Below are 27,140 nucleotides of genomic sequence, written 5' to 3' on the forward strand. Positions count from 1 at the left end.
CACACACACACACACACACACACACACACACACACACACACACACACACACACACACAGATATGCAACAGTGCACCCTTGCATTTTACGCAAAGCACCCAGTAATACTGCTGTTTCTCATATTTTATTATTACAGTGCTATAAGGCTGTAACACAAGAACTTCTCTATGTAGATTATTGTAGCAGTAAAAATCTTTACTGTCTGGAGGTCTTTTTATTTTTCTGTCATGCTTTTTATTTTATTACATTTCTGAATTTTTTCCCTCTTTTTTTTTTTTTTAAATTCACTGTTGTAAATCTAAAGATTATTAATAAAAAGCATAATCTTGACAACAACAACAACAACAACAACAACAACAAAAATGAATCCTAGTCTTGAATTTGGAGTCCTTGGAGAATCATAAAGTTTAACAGCGTGGTCTAGACAGGCAAACAGACATGGGAAATGTAAGGTAGAGATAAATAAATGTGGACACTGCAAGTGTTCCAGCTAATAATGTTCCATCACCTCGCAGAGACAGTGGAAGTGATATGCAAATTGTTCTTCACACACACTGAGCATGTCCTCCAATTATAGGCTCTCATGTTGCTACTGGCCACCTCAGTGCAATTAGCCCCCTCCGAATCGGACTGTTGAGCCATGTTAGCATGGTCTGGAGGCAAGTTAGCATTGCAAATGAAACGAGAAGCAACATTTCCAGGGGTGTCATTATAAATTAGTGTTGCATGATGGGCACAAATTGCCATTCCTGCTTCTCAAATAAGAGCTGGCTTCCTCAGAAAACGCTATTTATCCCTGTGTAAATGTGAAGTGAATCTGCTCTGAACATGGACAGCCCTGTGCATGACAAGTAAGTCTCTAACAGCCACACAGAGGTATCCAAGAGCGGAAGAAAATAATGAAATTCTGCTCCCAAAACAGACTTGTATGTAGTTCTGATTTATCACATTTCGTTGTCCTTATGGGCCAACATGTTTTAAAGGCCTTCCTCTCAGCCAGGACAGTGTCTAATATCCTTGTCTGGATTCTCAGCTGTGAAACACAAGCTGTCAGGGATGGGTTTAACCCAGGGGGTCAAGAACCTGCAGCTCCAGAGCTGCATGCTGTTGTTTTGACAGAAACATCTAGATGAATATGAGCATTTATTATCATTACCAGTGATTCTTCACATTCTCCAACTGTAAAAATCTGTAGCCTATGCATCACATTAAAAAAAAAAAATGTGGTTGGCAACCGCCTGACAGTCACCAGTCACTAGGGAAAAACGTGTTGCTTGCTGTACCTAGATGAAATTAGTAGCAAAGAGGTTTAGTGTGCTGCACCAAAAAAACATCCTTGTGATTGCTTTGGTTGATAGGAGATTGCAGCAGTTTGGGTGTGGTTTGCATGGAAGATGCTGACCTGTCTGCGAAAGCTCGCCAACTGCTTGCTAAGTGCTTGGGAATCTGTGAAGAGTGTGACGCAAACCTGAAAAGGACACTGGCCACCCTCTAAATAAAAGTTGCACTCTTTAAAACATGTTGGTTGTAGTGGAGAGGCGCAGCTTTTACTCTGAAAGTGACCGGCCCCCATTCCAGTTTGAGTCACAATCGTTCAAATGTTTATTAAATGTTGTACACTCCTGATCAAAATCTTAAGACCAGTTAAAAAATTGAAAGAATTTGCATTTTGCACTATTGGATCTTAAGAAGGTTCTAAGTAGAGCTTCACAATGCAAAAAGAAGAAATCGGCGCAAGAGACAAAAACTTTTCTTGAAAACTGCATTTACACTCAAACATGATTTTTTCAGCTGATCAAAAGTTTAAGACTATAGCTGAGTCGCTCCACCATTCTTGTTCATCACTTCAAACAAACGTTTAGGCATGCTTGATGCCAGTGTTTCCAAGAGGCTAGTGGGAATGTTGCTCCAAGTGTTGAAGATGGCTTCACGAAGGACATCCACTGTCTGGAACTGATGTCCATTTTTGTAAACTTCTCTTGCCATCCATCCCCAAATGTTCTCCATCAGATTTAGATCAGGGGAACGTGCAGGATGGTCCAAAAGAGTGATGTTATTCTCCAGGAAGAAGTCATTTGTCAGGCGGGCATTGTGAACTGCAGCATTGTCCTGTCATTATCACACAGACAAGGGCCCTCAGTCATGAGGGATGCCCGCTGCAACATCTCCACGCCAGCTGCTGTTTGACGCCCCTGCACAACCTGAAGCTCCATTGTTCCATTGAAGGAAAACACACCCCAAATCATGATGGCGCCCCCCCATCACTGTGCAGTGTAGAAAACATCTCAGGTGGGATCTCCTTGTCATGCCAGTAACGTTGGAAGCCATCGGGACCATCAAGGTTACATTTTTTCTCATCAGAGAAGACAACTTTCTTCCACCTTTCAATGTCCCATGTTTGGTGCACCCTTGCAATGTCCAAACAGGCAATTTTGTGGTGTTGAAGAAGACGTTTTTTGTTTCTGAAGCCCTTCTCTCGCAGATGCCGTCTGATGATTACTGGGCTGCAATCAGCACCAGTAATGGCCTTAATTTGGGTAGAGAATCGTCCCGTGTCTTGACAGACAGCCAATCGGATCCTGCGGCTCAGCGCTGGTGAAAATTTTTTGGGTCTACCACTTGACTTTTTTGTTCCATATAACCCTCAGGGATCATTTAAAAAATGCAAAATGACTGTCTTACTGCGTCCGACCTCAGCAGTGATGGCATGTTGTGAGAGGCCTTGCTTATGCAGCTCAACAATCCTACCACGTTCAAAGTCAGTGAGCTTTTTTTCAAAAAGTTCCCCGCTCAAAAGTTTTTGTCTCTTGCGCCGATTTCTTCTTTTAGCATTGTGAAGCTCTACTTAGAACCTTCTTAAGATCCAATAGTGCAAAATGCAAATTCTTGCAATTTTTTAACTGGTCTTAAGATTTTGATCAGGAGTGTACCAAGCCCCATTTTGGGAATAACAACAGAGCAATGAGAGATGGTATAAAAATGTTAAATTTGTCACAACCATCATCACTTAGCTGTTTTCTAAGCTCAGGGGCAAAGTTGGATTTTAATTTGATTTTAAAGGGTAATTTTGTATCCAGGTCACTTGTTCATTTTAGTATAGTTAATGTTCAGATATAGTGATGTATCCTGCAAACTGATGACAATAAATTAAATGGCTACCCAGGGTGGAGATGAAGAGGTTAAAAGAGGCTATTTTGAATTTTAAAAGTTCAATATTGTCACTTGCTCTATGTAAAATCTTTCCTACTTTAGTAGGAACCCATTTTTATTTAGTTATAATGGAGTTTCAGTACACCTTCAATTCTACATGTGTTTCTCTCTGTTTCACTGGTGTCTTGTGGCTTTAGTATTGTGGATTGTAGTCTAGCATTTAGCCACTGTCTGACTTTGAGTCTCAGTTCCACAGTCTCTGGTGTTTGCCATCCTAATCAGCTGCATTGTCTTGGCGACGACCCAAATCTGACCTCGAGTCTGACGACTTCAAGGCCACTGCGACGGATGGTGAGGCTGTGTTTGCAGCAAACACTGATCTAAATTCATTAACCCTCCCACAAACAGTCTCCCAAGATTTGTTTGCAGGGCCAGTTGAAGGAACAGTAGGCAGTGATCTGAAAGCAGTGCGTGATAATCCTTGAATTTCTACATAATTGGAGTGGCTCTGCAAAAGAACAGGCTGCTCTTAACAAAGTAGGTTTTAGAAACTCTGCGGACCCTGAGGTGAGAGGTTGACCTAAGACAGGAGAAAATGGATTTAGCTGTAAGTTAAACTAAAATTAAAAATAATCTTTTGTTGGAAAATCAGCACATATTTACTAAAAAAGAAACACAAAAGTTAATCATCACTTTGTGTTGACAATAGTATTCCCCTGGGAAATTTTGGTTCTGTTTTACATTATTAGCAGCCTGCTAGTAGCAGAATTGGTATAAAGTCTTGGGTACTAAAAATTATTAAACAATTTAAGCTCTTCTTTTTAAAGTTATGATTCACATGTATGCATTGCTTTAATGTATACATGTGAATTCTGATGATTGTATCGATCATCCCAGCAACAACCATCAATCACTCAAAAGCCAAGCTAGCAAAGGTTTGATTAGCATTTAACATGAGCCAAGCTAGGTGCCTTATAGAAACAGTCTAAACCTTGTTCATATAAAACAGGGCAATTATTTACACGATCAATGATCAACCTCTCCTTCAATTTGATGCCACACTGCACCAAAACCCACCCAAAGTTGCTCTTTTCTCAAATTTTCAATTCGAGCACCATGAGTAAAGCAACAGGTTCCCAGTTCAGTTTGGCAAAGCATGATGGCACCCTCCCTTTAAGCCAGCTGTCTCTCACAGCAACCTCACTCTTGTTTAATGTGTGTCCACTATTGTAACACCATATATGTGACAAAAAGCAAAAAAAGAAACCATCACAGCTCCTGTTCAATATGGCTTAAATTCCAAGGGCCATACATGCTGTTACTCCACTGTTAGCGAATACTTTGTCTGACTTTCCAAATAAACTGCAACCAGCAAACGTTTTAAATTATGTGATAAATTGCTAACAGTACAAAAAACATAATGAGGCTACTGTGGAAGGTAGAAAAAACGCTTTTCCTTGATTCCCCATCAAAGGTGAAAAAATGCAAAGTTGCGTCGTGAGTCATAGTTTACGCTTCCTCATGCAACTGTTAACGTCAGTTTCGGACAACTGCCCTGCTGACGTTCGAGACTTGAAGTGCAGGTCGCTTTGATTTTCTTGTATGTCCTTAAAGTTGATTATGCAAATCACATGACTCATACATTTTCTCCTTATGAAGCAGTTGTATCTGCTGAGTCAAAACATTGTGCTGTGCATAAGAAACCTGAGATTAAAACGGCACATCTGAGGTGAATCTTGAATTTAAACCTGAGCGTAAATGAGAGAAGTTGTGGGCTCTTTTAAATGACTTTCACCGAAAAAAGTAGAGAAAAAGAAAAAGAAGAAGACTGCCGCGCGGGTAATAGATACAGCCTGATTTAAATACATAAACCAAAGGGAAGAAGCATGAGGGTGGTGATGCATGGGTGATATGACTCGGGGAGAAAGAAAAGACAGATAGAAAGAGACGTAGTGAAGAGTGGCATGCATTCTTCTAAGCCCGGAGTCACATTATGCCAGCTCACCAGGACACCACTTGCTCCACCGTTGCCAATAAAAAGCCCTCATCTCCCTGTCCTATGGGAATGATATCTTGGGGAGCTGAAGAAGCACTGCTCTCCCTTAAGGCCTGCCAGCGACTTTGACGGCAGGCGCAAATTTAATCCTCAGACCTGCTGGGATGCTGAGGAGCCGAGCAGCGGGAAAGCCTTTCCTACTTCAAGGACCTTGGCTGGCTCCAGGATAGCCTGCCAAAAAAGCTTTAAAGCTGATGACAAATTCATTTTGTGCAGCTGCACTCCTAGTCCACTACAAAAATGAGGGTTAATGATACCTCAGCAAACAAATTTTTTTGAAATTATTATTTCAAGGAGACGAGAGCTCTTTTTCTTTTGGTAAAAAAGTAAGCTTTTTTTTTTTCTTTATAAAATTTCTTCTACTTTGCCTGAAACGGTGATCGTTTTGTTTGTGGCGCCTCACCAAGCCTCCACTTGAGAGTTTTGGCCTGTGGCACTGTGGGAGTCCGTCTAGCTGGAAAGGCATTTTGATATGAGTTGATTATGTGGAGAGACAGTTGCTGAGATGGCACAGAGGCAGAGGAAACCGATTTTTACAGCCATGCAAAGAGTGGATTGCACAGCAGCAGCAGGGTGGCCCGAGGCCTGCAGGGAGAGAGGTTTATGAATATGTTTGTATCCGAGTTTTCCCCTCCTCTTAATGTTGGAGCCATGCTAATCGCTTGGTGCTCTGACATCTGGAAGCCTCCCAGTGGAGGGCAAATCGCACAAGTTTTATACGCTAAGATTTCTAGAATATTTGAAGTGGTCACACCTAATCCATAGAGATGAAAACCATTAAAACGGAGGAGGGCTGATTTTTCTCTCCTGCCGCAACACTATGTCATGACATCTTTTGGTCAAAGAGAAAAATCCAGGCTTTTGCCAAATCAGTCTCTCTGATTTTCATCTCCCCTGAAGTTAATGAATTTAACACAAGACTGCCCCCTGACCCCCCCCAACTTGCTCTGTATTGTCTGTGAAATCCTTAAGAACTTACTTTTGGATCATGTGTGTTGACACACCAGTGGCATTAGAATATAATCTTAATAATATATGTATACTTTTGCATTCTTTATAAGACTTTGGCACTCAGGCTTTCCTTCAGAGGATTCAATCACTGGGCCCCAGGGGGTTGTGAATACCTGCTCTTTGAAGCACTGAAAGAGGAGTAGGGAGCGCAGAGCAGAGCAGATCAGATTCAGGATGTGGGAAAATTTGTTTCAGAATACTGCATTTTCCATACAAAAACAGTGACTGTAACTTAAAGATGATGCATGTTACATTTAGCTGCATGTAAACAAATTAATTTCCTACTTGCTGCACTTTAAGGAAAGAGTGAAAGCAACATAAATACAAATAAATATATAGGTAGATTAGGTCTCCCTGTATTCAGCTATTTTAAGACTTCTCTGGTGGAAGCTGTGGAATATCTCACATAAGGAGCGGAATGTGCTCAGGGGTGATGTCAGGAAAGAAAAGAAATGTTCATGGAAGTTGCGACTGGGTGCAGCTGCATCCACTCCGAAGTGTGACTAATTACATGTTCTGAGTGTTTTATCACAGGCTTGGATGCAACTCGATAAAGGAACAGGGTATTCCAGAGGAGAAGAGTTGCAAAGACTCAACTGAAGGCCACTATCTTGAAAGATGCCCAGAAAAGGGAACAACGATTGTCTGAAAGAAGTTGTGCAAGAACTGCTTCACTTTGCAGAAAGCCACATTTACCCCAAGTGGTTATACAATGAATCACGTGCATATCTTAATAACTAGAAGAGGTTGACGGGACTGCCCCGAGCTTCCTCACTTGATGATTAAAGTGTGTGTTGCTTCTTCTTGCAAGAATAAAAAGGCCCTCAGCGTATCTGTCTGCATCCTCAGTGTGATTATTTAATTAGTGTTGGATATTTTTCTGACAGCTGATGTCCCCAAACTTAGTTTAGGTGGAAGTCCTCCTCCATCCAGATCACATTTCACCAGCGGGAAACGAACATTTCTTTAAACCCTCTTTGTCTAGTCCAAATGTCGCTTATGTTAGGCTCTGCTTCACTCCTTAGTAGACCATGGCTGAGGCAAAGCCTGAGGGCAATCTTGACGGAGCCTCACCTCTGAATTTATAGATTGCCTCTCATGAGCTCAAGTGTAGGAAGTGGGTTAAACAGTGTATGCTGTTTATCTGTTTTTCTGTCAACTAGGCTATAAAGGTTTCATGTGCGCACATTGCTGGATAATCATCCACCCCACTGGACACGATATAACCACCGGTTGCAAGACCACAGCAACCTGCTAGCGACCAGAGCAATCACAAACAGTGAATTTGGTATTTCAGATACGGAAACATACAACACATGCTGACTAAGAAGACTGAAGACTGCTTTTGTCTACCCGTTCTCGAGAAATGGACACAATACTTTTTATTTGAAGAGAATTTTGAAAAATTTCTTCTGTGGCAAAGAGGTAAATGTAAGCTACTATAAAAGTAGGCTAACTTGTAGCTGAAGCGTTAAACAGACAATGAAATGTAGCTGGGGAAGGTCCACATCACCAAATATAATGTAGAAATTTGAAAGATTTTTTTATAAATTCAAAACCTATTTTTGCAGCTTGTGTTTAGGTTCCAGTTTCACAAAAGAGTCTCTAAATATTACAACAGTTTATGTCAATATACTATACTTCACTCTGACGCTTGAAAATATTTGTCTATTTCCATTGTTTTTTTTGGGTTGTTTCCAGGTCAAGTTTTAAATTCCGTTTTTAGCATCAATATGCTTTTGAATTGCACATTTTCCTTCCTGAAAAGTCAATAGCAATTGATCAGAACATACCTGGGCTTCCCTGTGCTGCCCTCATACTTCAAACAGCAGCACCCCAGTTTGAAAAGCGAAGGTGTTACTTTTTATTCCTCCCGCATCAAACACATCCTCGATCAAACGTCAAACTCTTCAAACAAGGTGTCACCTGCAGCTGTCCAGCCGGGTTTGATGTGAGGAGGTGTAATAATACAAAGGGTGTGCTGAAGCTAAGATTACCCGCCACCTCCTCTTATTTTTTACAATATCTGCTAGCAAATCAAATGGAAACTGACAGTGTACACCACCCTCTTCTGTCTTTTCATTCATGATTCATAATTTGTGTGTCTTTTCCATCCAGGAGAATTCACTGCTTGCCAGTGCCATAGTTAGGAATCCATACTTTACTGTAATTTTAGTGTTCACAGATGTAGACATGGTTGTTATTTGGCTGCCATACCTGTGGGCCAAATTGAAGGAAACCACTAATACAGCTCAAGCATGGCCACAAATCAAAACCAACTCTCTGATGGCCTACCTGTTTACACGGGAAATCAATCTATTTGAACTGTGTGCAGTTCGCTACAATACTTTACTTGTGGCTTGCTGTTATTTTTTTGAAAACAAAAATGGACACAAGCATCTCTGGTTTCACTGCTGGGCTCAGCAGTGGAAGCCCGCAGCCTCATACAGGTCCGAGAAACTGAAACCCAGCTCCAGTCCAATTTGCTGCAGGTTTCCCCGAGGAGAGGAGCGATGTTGATCTTGGCACTCGCTCCCAGAACCAACCAACAAATCCTGCTTTTTTTTTCCAGACATGTTGGCTCAGGATCTCAATGGAAAACTGGGGAAGGAGAAGAAAAAAAAACGAGGAAGGCAAAAAGAGAGAGGAGAGGGGGGGGGGACAGCCCCAGGGCTTGAGGGAGATATTGTATGCATGTGCACTCAAGCACAAGGTTTGTGGCCAGCTGCTTAAGGATTTTTCTGGGGAGTCAAGATTATCCACAGAGTCAACAGAGTAAGGGAGGGTGAGAGGGAGAGTCTTGTCTGCTTATGCCAGTGCAACTCAATTCTGCTGGGGTAAAAGAGAGACACTGTCAGCTCTGCCCCCCCCCCCCCCCCCCCCTTTATTCAGACCTAGCTGCTAAGAAAGCATCCCCGTGTTACTCAACATGCACAACACCAGTCATTCCAAAGATCTATGAGCACATACTTTATTGATCGGTTGTACAAGTCCATTTTAAGTCTAATGCACCTTGATAAGTCTCTGCAGAGGATTTGACAGTCCTGACCTGCAGGAATGTATAACACTCTTTGCATTCTGCAGAAGAATTCTGTCAAAGCTCACTTAGCCCACAAACATTCTGACCCCTCATTTTCTTTCATTTCGCTCAAACAATAATGATGTCTTATGGGATGCTGTTATCTTTATATCTCTCATAATTTTAAGCTTTCATTTGAGGAATTAAAGTGCCAGCGAGGCGCACAGAGTGTTAGCGACAACACAGATCAGGAACAGCATCCCCTCCTCCTGTGGTTTGAAATGGAGCGGGATAAGAGCTGTTGCCAAGGTCACAGCTCTGCATTTGCACAGCCATGGTTGTCAAAGGCTGAAAGGGCTCAAGCTCTTGAAACACCTTCTGGCTAGCTCTTCCATTCTGCATGTGGTGAAACTGCTAAAGGCAACAGAGAGGGTGGGAGAGAGAGGCTCGGAGGATGCGAGAGGGACAAGGCCAACGAGAAGGGAGTCTGCATTTCACTGATACCAAACCCTACCACGCCGTCACACTTTGAATAATTGTGAGGGACAGGCTGTGGGCACCTCTGAGCCAGAGTGTAGCCCAGAATAATACCCCTCCTCGGGGCTTTCTCTGCCAGCCTTGTGCTGAGGCCTTGACGGTAGTGCCATGCAAAGCCAGTTAGCAAAGCCAGTTAGTTACCTACAGTAGTCCAGGGCCACAGTTAATTTTGAAACTTTAACCCACTTTAGCTCCACCTTTTTTTAAAAGAATGAGACATTCCAAATGTCTCAACTGAAGCTCACTGAATAGACTTTTCAGGGTGCTGTATTGTGGATGGACAGCCCATTCAGGCAGCTTTTTCAGGGTTTTGTCAGACAGGAATTTAGATTGGAGTTTTTACATGACCTTTTCCAGGGGTCACTGGTTGGATCTGTTGAAGCTTTTGTTGGCACACCTGGGTGATGGAGCCTTGACAGAGCTACAAGGTTCCATTTCAGGTTTTAGCCTGAGCTGCAACAGATAAAACACCTTCCTCCCCCCAACAGAGAATGGGACAAGTGGGCGATTTTATTTGACCTGTCTAAAAAAGTTAGTTCATTTCAATCTGACTATTGTACTGTATATTCACCTAAGGTAAGTGTGCGCAAACGCATCAGCAGTGGAGCTCCGTCCAGGATTTACCCTGGCAAAAGGTAAATAAAGAGAACAGCCTCCATTTTATTCCAGTGGAGCCAGAGATATGAATCCTTGATGTGCACCATGACACTGATCCTGAAAAACAGAAGTGTAGAAGAAGTTCCCCTTGTTTTGTGTGTCCACACACTGCAGGCGCTCTGGATAATCAAAGTTCTTACAGCCTGTTTATCTTTATTTAGCTCATACTTCAGAGGAGAGGAACCTGGACACGATATAAGTGATGCTGAAAAGCTAATTCATGCATTTATTACTTCTAGGGTGGACTATTGTAATTCGTTATTATCAGGCTGTCCTAAAAGCTCCCTGATCCAAAATGCTGCAGCTAGAGTACTGACAGGGACTAGAAAGAGAGAGCATATTTCTCCCATATTGGCTTCTCTTCATTGGCTCCCTGTTAAATCTAGAATAGAATTTAAAATTCTTCTCCTCACATACAAGGTCTTGAATAATCAGGCACCATCTTATCTCAAAGACCTTATAGTACCATATCACCCCAACAGAGCACTTCGCTCTCAGACTGCTGGCTTACTTGTGGTTCCTAGGATACTTAAGAGTAGAATGGGAGGCAGAGCCTTCAGCTTTCAGGCCTCTCTTCTGTGGAACCAGCTCTCTATTTTTAAGATTAGGCTTAAAACGTTCCATTTTGATAAAGCTTATACTTAGAATGGATCAGGTGACCCTGAACCACCCCTTAGTTACGCTGCTATAGGCCTAGGCTGCTGGCGGGTTCCCATAATGCACTGTTTCTTTTTATTCACATCTTGTTACTCAGTTTATACCCCACTCTGCATTTAATCATTAGTTATAACTTATTATTAATCTCTCTCTCTCTTCCACAGTGTGTCTTTTGTCCTGTCTCTCTCTCCTCACCCCCAGCTGGTCGCGGCCGATGACCGCCCCTCCCTGAGCCTGGTTCTGCTGGAGGTTTATTCCTGTTAAAAGGGAGTTTTTCCTTCCCACCAAATGCTTGCTCATAGGGGGTCATTTTGACTGTTGGGTTTTCTCTGTATTATTGTAAGGTCTTAAGTACCTACAATATAAAGCGCCTTGAGGTGACTGCTTGTTGTGATTTGGCACACTGAATTGAATTGAATTGATATATATATAGTTATTGATCTGGACCCAGTGTTGACAACCTTTATTATCAAAAGAGCCATTTTTCAGCAGTTTCTGACTAAAGAAATCTGTATAGAATAACAAAACATATTTGAGCCTTTTAATGAAGGTGACACAGCCTATTAGGTATAACTCAGCCTATCAGTGTTACTAACAGGTGTTAATTTTTCAAATCTTTCACCACATGTGAGCTATGTAGGATTGTTTGGTACTTGGTACAGCCCAATGGCTTTAAACATCATAAAAATAAACAATATGCCACTTTCACTGTAATTCTGACTGAAGTCAAAGCACGAATCATGCATAGCGGTAAGCTTGCAGCTTTGGCAGTGAAAGCAAACAAATCTGTCCATGCACTGTTAAGGTCTCCACTTCCCTCAGTGACCTTTATATTTTTTGGATATTTATGCAAATACTTTCCTGCTAACGACCACTATTGAGATTCAGAAACAAGAGGATAAGGTACCATGTGATAGATATAGGCTATGAGGCACATTTTAGCTGCCAAAATATCAAGTTTTTTAATTTAGTGCATAGGCATTGTTAAAAATTAAAATGTAAAAAAAAAAATTTAAATGTCCTTATACTTGGAGCTGCATGTTTGAGATGTACGTTATTGTTGCAGCATGAACAACCAGCATAAAAACTATATAAACATCAGCTGTGTATCTCCAAATAATGGAATAAACTACAAAAAATGGACAAAAGGTGAAGACAATTTTCAGTGGCATTTCCTCTCAAGTTTCTAGCCTGTGCAGCACCCGCTGATTTCTGTTTTCATGCTAAACTAAGCTTCAAGATTAATATTTGGCACACACAAGAGGCACCTTTCCGTCCTCGCAGCTTTCCTGTTTTGTGATGTGCCAATAGTCACATCACAAATCAGAGCCTATGAAGTCACAGAAGATGGCGCAGCACTGATTATACAGGGAGCCATACGTTCAGAGACAGGCAAATTGACCTTGAAGTGTAAAACTGGTGGAATTCCCCTTTAACACCAAGTCTGTGATTTGTATAAATTATCACCCACTGTCAAATTACGATCATGAATTTCCTGTGGATTGCATTTAGAGTTAAAACAGTGAAATCACAGGAAATCACTAGATGTCTAAGTAATTGTCCAGTGCAGACCCAGCCAGGGACTGAATTGTACTGTGGTTTGTTTGGTGGAGCCACTCGGTGGGCTCTGTATGCTAAACAATAGGAGTCATAATGAAACTGAACTCTGCACATATTTGATCAATAAGGTTATTTGAATTAGATTTGATAAATGTCCTTTATGAGAAAAAGCTCTCAGTTGAGGAAGCTAAGCCACTTTGACTACCCTGTAACTCAAATGCTTTCCCCAAATAATACTGTGAATCTGCAAATACAGAACCAGTAAACTTGCACATATAACATGAAACTCAAGTAGCAGACAATAGGCTTCATTATAAGAACAGAATAAAAGAAAAGCTACTTCTTGCACAAGTTGGAACAGCTTCTTTTCCCCATAAACCAAAATCTGCAGTGGGTAAAAAAACTACAAATTTACTCTATGTTCTATATCTAATTTTGGCTATCACGCACCAGAACTGGTGCAGATGTTACCTGCACAAACAAACGCAGCTGAGTGAGAAAGACTCAACCACTAAGTGTTGTATCCCTGCAAGGAAATCTGGGAAATCTGAAAATAGCCCCGAGGCTCCCAGTGTTATTGCAGGGATTGAGGTGGATGATGCAGAAACCACGGAGCAGCCACAGCGGGCTGGTATTGGACCGGGCTTTGTTTGGAAAAAATACGTTCTGAGATTACGTGGTTTTCCAAAGTACAGCCACTTGTTTTTGCTTGTTCAAATGCTGGGGCTGTTTTTCTTTGAAACTGCACAGGGATGAAAAAAAAAAAAAAAAAGAGGAGGGGGGGGGGGGGGGGGGGAGAAAACCAAACTAAGCCTCTACATGTTGAAAAGGTCCACCTTGAAGAGTGATATGCTGCCTGGAGTCGTGGCAGAGTTAAAATATCCCCTGAAAGTTAAAGCAACTTTCTGAAGCTGCACTGTGTTTTTTGGGAACAGCCTTATGGAGCTGAGCAAACAAAGAAAGTTTAGTGCATACCTCAGCTAAACAAATTGTTGCGACAACCTCCCAATATGGTCTGCTGTTTGAATTAGGAAATTATTATTAAAACATACCTGCAAGCTTCCGACAGCAGCAGACTGAGAGGCCCTTCAAAGAAACTCGCCCCCATCGCCTCTCTCTGAGCGCGATGATCATAAAGGAAGCTTTCCTTGGCTTTTCATAAAGACAGAGTTCAGCGGGGTCGTGTCTGTATCGCTCGGGCTTTCTGAACACCTGGCACCTGCTTTTCTCCTCTCCAAGCGGAAGACAGGTCTAAATAGGAGGAGATAAAGTGCTGATTGTCATTTCCTGCCTTCTCTTTAGACAGAAGTTGGAGGCATTGAAGTGAAACCACTTGCCTTTCAAGATGCCTCCCTAGTTGCTCTTTACTGTTGGGGAGTATCCCCACGCGTCCCTGCTTATTAATCAAAGTGCGGCATCATCAAACGTTGATGCTCGGACAATTCGCGGGCGGCTCAGCGAGGTGTCTCCAATCTAGACATCATCATGCCCTCACAATGGTAATTGAAGGGCAATTGCGCATGCCATGTACAGATATGGGATCAACCACAAACTATGCAAGATATAAAGCTGATGTTTCTGATCTTCATGTGCCGCAGCCAGCCACTCCGCCACCAAAAAACAAGAGTTCAAAAGAGACCCACATGTGAGAAAACTGCTGTGAGATGTGATGAAATGCATAATGATTAAGCTTGTGTGTACCTGCATGGGACGCTTCTTCTTGTTCAGCATAGAGCTTACCTTGATTAGTAAGAATATTAGATAGGGAAGGTAGCAACTCCAGGGTTACATACGATCAACAGCGACTGCCCCTGGCTAGAACTCCCTTTTCCTACATAATATATAGTGTATAGTGGATCAAAAAGGGCAGCATGTCAGTGCACTGAACAGGAGCATTTCCAGGAGATTTTCAATAGGGGTGGCATGGGGGTGGGGGAGCAAGGACAAGATGGGGGAGCACAGGAAATCAGAATACAGGATCAGGAATAACTACAGTGTAGAAAACTAGCATAGAATGTGTTATGTGCGTCCCTGCATATGATATTACTTCCTCAGAGCTGTCATACACAGCCACTATATCACAGATCCCATATACAGTAAAGTGGGCTAAGAAAGGGTCGTTTAAATCTAACACCAACAGAATGGATATGTGTTCACTTTCAGCCATCTTTTTTGAACAGACTCATCCCTCAGGGTGAAGATTTCCAACCTTTTCCACGGGCTTTGCTCTGCTGGCTGTTTTTGTTGCTATGGTTGAGTGCAATGACATTAGAATATTGGTTTTTAAAATCTTAAAAATAGCTTGTCTGTGGTAGGTAGTTGGAGGCATTTTCCTGTAATTTAGCTGGGAGCTTTCCATATATTATGCTCTGCAGGACAGAGAGAGAGAGAGAGAGAAGAGGGAGCAGAGAAAGATACCCACTGTTTAGAAAACGAAGTGTGTGGCCATGGTGTTGTCTCACCTAAACCAGCAGCACCCTGATGAAAGCCCAGCAAAGACCAAAAAGGAAGGGAAAAAAAAAAAAAAAACTCTTCATGCTCGCTACTCGGAGGGCAGCAAAAAAAAAAAAACAGTTTTAGGAAAAAGAAATGAGAAAGGTTAGCCTCAAGTTAATGCTCTCCACTTTCAGTTGAGATTCATCCAAATGCTGACACCTATAAATGCTTACATAATGTTCCGACTCGTTTTCCTGTTTTGCTTTTGCACCTCAGAAATGCTGACGCTCTACGGCATGAATCACCTGAGAAAGCGTCTGCTTTTGCAAATTTACATATTGTCTTATGCTGATCCTCCGTCTTCGTGTTTGACTTTTACTTACATTGTGCTGTGTTCTTTAAAAGATGTGAAGTCTTTGTGTTTGACACCGGGGCACCACCATCAGCACTGGTTTACCGTGGGAGTCTGCTGACAGGTTCAAATGGGGAAATCAGTTGAGGGACTTGATGTTTTTGGAATGCCTTCTTAACCTTTAAAATGAGTGGAAACTGTGCGAGGGCAGGACAAATTGAGGACAGCTGAATGAACAAACGAGCACTTCCTTCATGTGTGCTTTAATCAACCCCCCACCCCGCCACCCCCAACTCCTTGCGTAAGCCAGTGAGATCATTAAAACGTGGTGTGTTGGTGCTACAATCTGTGCTGCTCTCCTGTTTAAGAAAGTGTAGAGATGGGGTGTCAAGGCAGTCCTTGGCTGTGAAATTAAAGAGTAAATGCAACATGGTTCGACACAGAAGAAGCCAAAATAAATAAATAAATAAAGGGGGGGTATAAAAAAAAAAAAAAAAAAGAAGAAAACATCTGCCCCTATGAATTGTATGAGCCTCCCTGTAGTTGAATTATAGATCTGCTCTGGTGTTTTTTTGCCCGGATGATTGACAGAAGGGGTAGGCACATCTTCAGGCCCCATGCCCCTGCCATGAAAGTGAAATGAAAATCTCGAAACTTACCGCAAGAGCTCAGCAAACCTCAGCATCTCAGTTTCTGACTCAATGCCTGCGATAGGCAATGAAATCTCCTTATTTGACCATAGAGGCATGCAGCAATAACCGTCTTCCCTCATAAACTGTAACACTCGTGGGAAAAGGTCCTGACTGTACTCTTTGCTTATGCATAACTGTCATTCGCTGCATTTGTACATGTTTTGAAGTGCCACACTCGCAATATTTCTTGCACTCTAAATTTTTCCCATATTCAAGTAAGTATAGCCGCAGCCCCTTCAAGTTACATTTTGGTATTTATTTACATTGAGAGTGCATTTTCTTATCCACTCCTTCTCAGACACAATGGCAACATCTAATGAAAAATGTGTCGTTTGAATAGCAAATGCTAAAGAAGTATAAAATGCTGCAATCCCATGCCACATTTGCCATACGTATTTTTCCAACCATTTTAGGGTTATCTTACTCCCAGCTTGTGACATACTAACTCTTTGTTTGTCACATTGCAGTTCACTAGTTGGATCTTTGGTGTCCTTTTCCACAGTCAGACTTCACCAGAAGATCCTCAGTGTCAGAAACCGAAGCCAAGTGGTCTTGTCGGTGTTGCCGGACTCTGAGCATTGGAAAAGAAGAAAGAGGATGAGATGCCCTCTAAACTAAACGAAGCCTAATGAATCCCCACTGTAAACGTGTGCTCGTGTGTCTGCGTTGCTCTGCCATCGCAAGTGAAATTGAACTGTTCATGTTTGACTTGGAGCCAATAACGTAGCTAATAACAACTGAGGAGACTTCAGAACCTGCTCTGAGTCTGTACACGGATTGACAGAGCTATGAAAATTTCTGAAAAAGTTCACACGAGACTACGATATAGGATATAAAGCTGTGCCAGAGATTAAACATAGTACTATAAATGAAACAGTAGCCCACTAAAGTTAGTTTGTTATGTTAGGGGAATTATTGTGGTGCTGGGTTAAAGAAACTAGTACTTATAATTAAGCGGACAGTCCATGAACATCAGGCTTGGTTGTCAAGAGCAGATACATTCATGCCTGACCATAAACTCCAACCTCAGAACTAACTGAAGGTATTTTCTGACAGAAAGTAAAATGACTTTGAAGTTGTGTCATTCACACAGCTGTTCATTAAGAACTGCCAATGTGCAAATGGTGTTACCTGTAAACAAGCTAGCAACAGATGTGTCATTTGTGTGTGTGTGTGAGTGTGTGTGCGCGTCTGTGTGAGGCTTAACTCAGAGCTGTCCAGAAATAGCTGTTTTCTGTTATTTCCCTTCAGTCTTTCTCCTTTTTTCCTCTAATCTCTGTAAATTTATTAAGTAGATAGATAAAGCTGTGGGATTTGCCTCAAGCAAATTCATGTCTAATCATGTCTTTCCATTGACTTTGTATAGAATCGCACTGCCTCACGCTCTCTCTGCATTCTGCCTGAACACACACTGGAAGGGTTTGCAGTAATAAAATAACTATTCTCAGCATTGCATCTGAGACCAACAATATTCTTGAGTAAACAACAGGAGATCCTTGTCAGGAAAACACTAACATAGCATAACATAACAACACAGTAGTAAATGGTAAATGGACTGGTACTTATATAGCACCTTTCTACTCAATTTTGAGCACTCAGAACACAACAAACTACAGCCTGTTTCTGGGTAAACAATGCTGTCTATAACCCTAGCTCCATTTGTGTGAGATTTCCAGTCATCTGTTACATTACAATGACCAACAAAATACAACACTGTTTTCTTTTCAGATCTTTGCTTTTGCAAATAGGAACATGGCAGTCTGAATCACTGGTGTGAACCAGTTTATTTTCAGTACTCATTTGTCCAGCAATCTTACAACATGGCCTAGCTAGTTCATAGCATTTTAATGGAGCATACATAAAATCAAGCAGTCTTTGCCAAGATATTTATTAATTTATTATGACCCTCAGCAATAGACAAGCATGACAGATGCAGATACAGAAACATTCACACCCAAATAAAAAAATCTGTTTTATGTAATATGAATAGCCTCAGATAAAAATGAATCTGTAGCTATAGCTCTTAGAGTCAGATTCAGTTCGTGCATCTAATCTTACCACAGCGAACAGGATAGGACAGTCTTAGGAATGTACAGTACCGTGCAAAATTCTTGAGTCATCTCTCATTTCTTTATATTTTGCTTCCAAGGACCCAGACTTTCTTGTAATTTTTTTAAAGTGATGTTGAGAAAAAGTTCTCCAGGCTTTCTGAAGGTCCTTTAAAGTTTTTTTTTTTTTTGACATTGGACCATTTTCTGTGAATTATTCACACATAATAAAGGCACCTAACTCAAGAGATGAAACACTGACACTTTGTTATTAGCAGCCTCCAAAATCGAGCGAGCCTATCCCAGCTGTCAAAGGACGCGAGGCAGGGTACACCCTGTACCGGTCGCTAGCCTGTTGCAGGGCTAACACAGAGAGGCAGACAAAATCCAGCAAAGACCTGACACAGGATCTGAGAGATTCATCTGGACCTTCAGTTGATCCATCTACTCTTCACTGAAGCCTCATCAGAAATGGTCTCAGTGGAAGGGCGGCTGTCAAGAAGCCATTCTTAAGGAGGGGAAACAGGGAGAAAAGGCTGAGGTATGCCAAATTATACAAGACGTGGACTGAAAATCCGTGGCAATAGGTCTGATGGAGTGATGAATCCAAGTTTGAAATTTGACACAGTGAGTGTCTATGGACATCTGTTAAACATGGTGGCAGCTCTGCCGCGGTTTGGGGCTGCATTTCATCTTGTCAAAATTGATTCAATTCAATTCAATTTATATAGCACCAAATCACAACCAATAGTCACCTCAAGGTGCTTTATATTGTAAGGTAAAGACCCTACAATAATAGAGAGAAAACCCCAACAATCCAATGACACTTTGTGAGCAAGCACTTGGCGACAGTGGGAAGATAAAAGAAACCCTTTAAACAGGAAGAACCCTTCAGCAGAACCAGACTCAGGAAGGGGCAGCCATCTGCCCTGACCAGTTGGGGGTAAGGGGAGAGAGACAGGACAAAAGACATACTGTGGAAGAGAGCCAGAGATTAATAATAACTAATGATTAAATGCAGAGTGGTGTATAAATGCAGAGAGAGTGAAAAGTGGTCTATGAAGAAGAAGCCCCCAGCAGCCTAGGCCCGTTGAAGCTTAACTAAGGGAGGGTTCAGGGTCACCTGATCGAGCCCTAACTTGATCAAAAAGGAAAGTTTTAAGCTTAATCTTAAAAGTCAAGAGGGTGACTGTCTCCTAAATCCTAATTTGGAGCTAGATCCACAGAAGAGGGGCCTGAAAGCTGAAGGCTCTGTGTCACATTCTACGTTCAAATACCAGAAGAACCAAAAAGAAACCAGCAGTTTGAGAGCAAAGTGCTCTATTAGGGTGAGCTTCCAGCACCTGGTATTTCCAGGCAGCCTCCCATCTATGTACTAACCAGGTCTGGCCCTGCTTAGCATCTGAGATCAGATAAGATTGGGCGTGCTCAGGGCGGTAAGGCCGGCAGCCATGCAATTATGTTAATGGAATTATGAATGCAAAAAAAGTAAAGATTTTGAGCCCTGATAGAATACCATCTAGAAAGCATCTAATTGGCAACAGTTTGATTTTTCAGGATGGGATTTATTCCAAACACACTGCCAGTAGAGTAAAATAGTGTTCTCTTGTGTAAAAAAACACACAGCAGAACACTATCAGTCATGAATTGACCTCCCCAGAGCCCGGACCTCAACATTATTGAAACATTGTGGAATCATCTTGACAGAAAACAGAACAAAAGGCAGCCGACATCCAAAGAAGAGCTTTGAATGTCCTTCAAGAAGCCTGGAGAACTATTCCTGAAGAAATTACAAAAAAAGCTTAAAGCCTAAAATAGTTCAGGCTATGCTGAAGAATTTCCCCCTCGATTCATTTTGCCCCTGGGTTGTATGCTATGTGGCAAGCCTTATGTCTGGAGTCTAGCTATATGTTGCTCTGTAAGTTTTTGTTTTTCTCAGGCTCACTAGAGTGCTGCATTGGCTAGCACTCCCTCTCACTTCTCACCTTTGTGGAGAAGCCTTGCTGTTGTTGAGGAACACGCTGTGCTGCATCAGTGGTTTGGCACTGTCTCTAGGGACACTTCTCGGCCAATATCCATCTCAGTCACAGGACACATCATGTATGCACCTTGACTTTTCCTCGTCTCCTGAAGGATGTCTGGGCCGCTGCTCCTCAGTGCTGCCCTGGCTCTGGCAGTGACTCGGACGTTTGTGTTTGTCTCCTCTCTCTCTTTCTCTTTTATTTTTTATAAGGGTGTATCAAAAAGAACCATCCGATATCAAAGTGCTTTAATCTGAAGATTTGTTTTTATGCACAGTGTAATTTTTTTTTTTTTTTGGAGCTTTTTCACCTTTATTGGATAGGACACAGTGAAGATTAGACAGGAAAGCAGGGAGAGAGAGAGTGGGGAAAGACAGATAGCAAAAGGGCCTCAGGATGGACTCAAACCCAGGCTGGTGCATTTAGCCCTGCAACGTATGGGCACCTGCTCAACCCAGTGAACTAAACTGGCACCCTCCTCCTGTCTTTTGACTCTCGGTCAGCATGCTGTGGGTGTTTGAGTACTTTGTTTCATCCATGTTGGCATGGGGATGCTTCTATTGAGGAGGAGGATGTAGAGAAACAGCCGAACTTGGAAAAGTTGTGTAGCAAATTGTGAAAACACCATTCATTCCTTCAGATTCCTTTTCCATATATTTACTAAGAATTTCACTGTTGCGCATCCTGTAGTTTTGTGTGTACAGTGCTTTTCTGACTTGGACCACAGATTGACAGCAATACCTTTCAATACCTACAATTTCACATCCATGTTAAACTGCTCCACCCCAATACTAATACTGGAACTGTGAGCAGTAACTATAGTAATAAAACTTTTCAAATATTATGAGGATGTTAATTTATTATCATAACTTTTAATATATAGAGTAATAATACCATTTCTGTTAAATCCTTACTACTGATGTACTATATGATCTGAGATATAAAATTCAGTCTGTGCTATACAGGGAAAGAGAAAAGAACTAACAAGACAGGGCTAAAAATGGGAGGTGATCACAGTGTGCACTATAGCAAATATACTCTGACTGCTTTAAGATTCATGTACTTAGTATTCTGGCTACAACAGCTGTGCAGAACCTTGTAAAGAGTGCTCATCATTAAAGTTCAGTCAGTCCAAGTGCGTGACTTCCTCCCTCACTAAGCGCATCATACTTCCGCAGGGCGCGCAGTATTTAATTTAGTCAAATCTTTAAAAATCAGCAAAACCATTCTTCTTCTTAATGGAGAGGAAATGTGCACGGCATGTCAACCAGTGGTTAACCTCACAGAAGTTTCCCAGTGTTAATCTTGGAAGAGCATCTGAGCTTTTTAATAGGAAAAGCCAATTAAAAATCAGTTAACATCTCTGAATCCTGCCATATACCCCCCCCTTTTTTTTGTTGAAAAAAGACACCTGAATAGCCTCACTGTTCCCAGAAGTAACTGAGAGACCCATGACTGCACCTAATCCGCAAATTATATAACACACGGGCCATTTCCCTATGTAATTCTGCAGGAAACAAAAGGACAGTTATTTGAAGGGAGTAGTTATTCTGCACAGCGCTGGCAGGGGCACAGTGGTTGCCTTCCTCTCTCAGCACCATGAAATGAAAATTTACATTCGCTTAGTGGAGCCGTGGCGCTCGGTGGTAGACAGCTGTATTTTTAATGAGAGCGGGGAGATTTAATTACCTCTGTTTTAGCGGGCAAGACTTCTGCGGTGCAATGACAAGGGATATACAGTGCAGGGGAGAGGTGGCAGATGATTTCTCCGCTCCCATCCCAGCAGTCGCTGAGCCGAAAAGGAGCGGAGCTGGCTGGCACTGGGGCAGCAATTAATCCAAATTTATTCCATGACTGTATAAGGCTGATCTGAAGAAGACAGTGGAAATAGTCAAGGTGATGATTCTCTGCGAGAGAAAGAGGAAAACAAATAAATACATGCCAAGAAAAACAGCTGCAATCTCCAGATACTTCGCTGACATATAACACTCATATTCTAATGTGATTATTATTGTTGCGAATTTCCCCCCGAGGCCTTGTTTTTATCACATCAGCAAAACTTCTTCAAGGCTACATCTGACATCTTCACGCTTATTTTCAGCTGCAGAATTCAAGCTCCTACAGAGGTGGGATGACAGCGGGGTTTCTGATGCAGTTATCGGCCCAACAACACTTCAACACACGCCAGATAAACTCCTTCTTCTGCAGATTCATCACTCTTTGAACTCACATGTAGCATCAGTTCAGACATAATATGCACTCTGTATTCCAATCAATGAGTGGCAGTCACACACCATCAAAAAAGAAAGCTCAATTGGTGAGACTGAGAGATTATCCCCATCTTCATTTCAGCATCAATTGGCAGAAGAATCAATTTAAGCAGTATCTGGTATCTCACCACCCACACACACACACACACACACACACACACACACACACACACACACACACTGCACACACACAGTGCAGCATAAAGTTTTATCATCACGGGAAATAATGAGAAACAGCCGAGTTTCTCTGAGCTGGTTTTTGGGACTTAATTCTATCTGAAGGGAGATAAAGTGGGTTGTTTTGACCATCATGCAAAATTGAATATTCACAAAGATATAATTGAAATGCTGATAGCCATCAGAGCCGTTGTGTGAAAATGATAATGAGCCGAGGTCAAGGCAGGAACGTACATTTACACTTGCTTGAAGCACCAATGGAAGGTCAAATGCAAAACAATTTTGCAGCAATTATGCGTATTCTGATTAGTGTTCGGAAAATAAAAACAATTACACAGGAACGAGTGATGAAATGTTTCAGAACTGTTGGTTATCAATATTTATGCTGTTTTCCCCTTTAAAACATTTAGTTAATAGCAACTGTTAAAATGTGATATTAAAGCACCAGTATGTTAATTTCTGCCATTTGGGAACAAAACACACATGAAGAAATACAGCAGTCATGTATTAATTTTTAGCTGCTTAGCTCTTTAGCTAATAGGCAAAGCTATGGGACTAGTTAGCTGTCAACTGCTAACAAAGTCACCAAATACACTTATTGACCACTTTATTAGTAGCACCTTGCTAGTAGTGGGCTGGACCTCCTTTTGCCTTCAGAAGTGCCTTAAATTCTTCATGGCACAGATTTAACAAGGTGCTGGAAACATTCCTCAGACGGAAGATGAAAAGTATTTTCTCACTAAGCAAAATTCTTCTCATCTTTCTCTTACTTTTCACACCTCACTATTTCTTCCAACATTGTAATATTGTCATCAGTTACACCCATCGGCCACTTCATTAGGTATACCTTGCTAGTATCTGCTTGGACCGCCTGTTGCCCTGAAAGCAGCTTTAATTCTCCAGGTTCAACAAGGTGCTGGAAGCATTCCTCAGAGATTTTGGTCCACGCTGATATGACACAGTTGCTGAAGATTTGTTGGCTGCACAGTCCATGTTGACACATCTCCTATTCAACCACTTCCCAAAGGTGCTCTATTGGACTGAGATCTGTTGAGTACAAGGAGCTCATCGTCATGTCCAGTAAACCAGTTTGAGACGATTTGAGCCTTGCAACATTGTGTGTTATCCTGCTGGAGGCAGCCATCAGAAGTTGGGGACACTGTGGTCATATAGGGATGTTCATGGTCAGCAACAATACTCAGGTAGGCTGTGGTGTTTTAACAATTCTCAATTAATACTAAGGAACCAAATGATCCAGGTCCAGTGTGCATCCAGAGATGCTCTTCTGCAGACCTTGGTTGTAAAGATGTTACAACCAAGCTTAGTCTTAGTCTTATGGGACTTATGTGGACTTTAAAGTTAGTGAACGCAACCTATGCAACAGCTGCATCCCCTAAAACCTGTTTTGTCAGGGAGTTTTGTAGCATGTCAGTATATTTTGTGGGAGTCAAGTGCAGTTACATTCAGCAGCAACAACCAGCACCAAAAAGTTGTGTGACACGTGTGCACCCACAGTATCATTAACAATGCACAACTCTGGAGTTCAGGGAAAACCCTGACTGGTCATTCACAGTTACATTTACTAAGAGCCATGATTTAATCATGAACGTGATGGAAGTTAACAACAATACCACAGCTGCCCCAGGATACTGCCTGCACAAAATTCTTGATACTCAATTATTTTAATCCAGAAGTTCATTATTTATTAATTCACTAGGTCTGGCAGTTCATAATTTAGGTCCCAGAAAGTAAAAATTCAGCTATGTAGTAATTAGGGGGATGTTCAGCAACGGAGCCCAAATTCACCTCCAGCTAATGTTTATAATATTCAAATACTGCCACGGATTCCATTCCTCGGTATCATTATGAGTCCTCACTGCACGGCAACTTTGAGTCAAGCTTGAGAATAGTTGGAGGCAATGTGTTCCTTGGGGTTTAGTGGAAATTAAAGTTTTAGAAATTGGTTCATGCCAATCAATGCGGCAAGCAAGGGGAGGGAGAGGCAAAATAAGGGAGAGATGCAGGACGAGAAAATAATGAGGGCAAGAGTGCAGGAAGGATAAACCGCCATGATGATTGGAGTGACAGTGACTGAGAGGAAGAGGAGGGGGAGAGTGTCAGGGAAACCCAAACTCGCCGAGTTCATCCTCAGCTCAACGTACCCAAACTCCTCTGCAGTACTTGTCTCCTTACAAACTGCCAATCCAACCAAAGTATCTCCAAGCTCCATCATCCTTCACTGCTCCGTCCTTCCTCCCCTCCCACACTCACCACCACTGTATTTTCCTTTCTTTCCTCCTTCCACTGTTACATATCTCCCCCCGCCCCTCCTTTCCTTCTTAACTGTTTGGATTTGGGCAGACTTGAACTCCGCTCCCTCCCTCCCCCCGACCACCCGTCCCCAGCCAGCTATGAATCACATGGAGGCCAGGAACCCAGAGGCTGCCAGGGCTTCCTGATGACTCCCAGCCTGGCCATAACAAGTGGCTGACAGCTCTATTTACATAAGACCAGCAGGCAGTGTGGAAAACCAGCTCAGTCTAAGTTACATGTGTGCGCACACACACAGCACAAAAGGCAGATATGTCATAATAACACCCGGTGTGGGTATGAATGAACGCCTCGCTCCGAATAAATACAGGAGATGCACAGTCAATAGGTTTTTTGGCCTCGGGGCAAAGATCCAAGCATTTGTTTTTGGGGAGTTTTTCCACATGACAGCAAAAGGTGATGGGACCCCGGGGACCAGGGGCCTTTAGACCTCTATATCCGCCCCCGTCATACATCTCTCATCACTAGATGCCAAGGAGAGCAGAGTGAAGCATGGTCCCGCTGACTGATGTTTAGCTGTTATATTAAGGCTAATGTGCCTCTTTGTTGACCTCTCTGACTCTAATAATACATCTTTGGCTGCTCTTCAGAAAGAGGAAATTATGATTTGAAAGCTAGGGGGGGGAAAAAAAGTGCTTTAAATTCAAGAGAAAAGGGAGCTGTGGAATCTGTACTTGATATCAAATTTTAACTTCAACCTGAAGTGGCTGTTTATTATTAGGCAGACTTTTCCATTTCATGTGAGGACTTCAGTTTTGCAGGTGTGTAGCTGCTTATTTACCCCGGTAGGTAGCTAAGGGGAGAGATGGAGAGCGTATACTATCTCTCCCAGACTGACAGCTGGGGAGAATGTTTATGAAATAAACATGGGCCTGATGCAATGCTCAGAACCCTGCACTGCACTGGCCTTGGAAGCCTCCCGTATCATCCCACCACACCCACCAACCCCCCCCCCCTCCCCCACTTTCTTTCATTCTTTCTATCTTTCTGCAACACATAAACACACACATACACTGACACACACTTTCCCTAGAGCTATGGATACAAAGGTGTCATGGGCCTAATGGGGTCAAACAGACTGTAAATCAATTGTAAAGCCTTCTCTCCAGAGCTTACTCCAGAGGACAGGCTCTTCCACTGACATTCTCTACTCTGCTCCACACAAGCAGCCACAGCTCGTGGTATCAGGATACCCTGTGACTGAAATCACTGGGAGAATCTGAAAGTACAAATATTACAAAGACAGTGATGATAAATGTCACAGAGGGTGCTCCAAACTGCTTATCAGTACTGAAGACAAGTTTGATGGATTGAGTTCATGACTTGGAACTCTGTAAACTCAGACAAACACACATGCTTAGTCTTCTAAAAATGACATGCTGCCAGATACATAACTCCTTATTATGAGATGATACTGACACCAAAAGTGTTTGCTAACTTTGGTAAAACAAAGTTGAAGCAAAAATAAACTACAGTACAATAATAATGTAGCCACTGTGTACAAATCCACCATTCAAAAGTGGATTGCTTTCGGGCATATCTGTGGAAAAAATTTAAGCCTTCAGTCATTTTAGGATCTAAGAAGGGGGAGGTCACTTTAACTGAAACCCCTGACAAGGCATAGACACATGTAACATTGAGGCCAAATTAGACTGTTTTTTGCAACTCGTGACATGTAAAATTTTCCGGAATCCATTAATTATTAATTTGGAGAACATGGTAGTGACTTAATTAATTCCCTTATTCCCTTGTTGTCATGATAACAAGCAGTTAGGACTCTAATGCAAGACCCAAGGACCTGAAAGCAGCTTTAAACAAACTTTACTGGAATTCAGGAGCAGGTAAGTAAACTTGGATTAGTATCTTTTCAAGTGCAGGATTGGAATTTACCGGAGGAGTGCCTACGAGGAGAGGATAGGTTAGTATTGAGTTTGAGGTTAGTTTAATCGAAAATCCACTCAGTGGCAGAAAGGCTTCCTTACTTGAGTTTATCTTGGGATTTCAGGTGAGGGGGTAAACAGCCCAGGTATGTCTATATTTCACTACAGCTCAGTAGTTTCTTAAGGTGTGTCCACACTGGAAGATGAGACCATAGAAAGTCCATGACATTTAGTGATTTCAAGCAATGATGGGTGAAAAAAAAAAAACCCTGGCGATGCAAAGTGGG

This window comes from Archocentrus centrarchus, chromosome 20 (assembly GCF_007364275.1).
Source record: "Archocentrus centrarchus isolate MPI-CPG fArcCen1 chromosome 20, fArcCen1, whole genome shotgun sequence".
Classification (NCBI taxonomy): domain Eukaryota; kingdom Metazoa; phylum Chordata; class Actinopteri; order Cichliformes; family Cichlidae; genus Archocentrus; species Archocentrus centrarchus.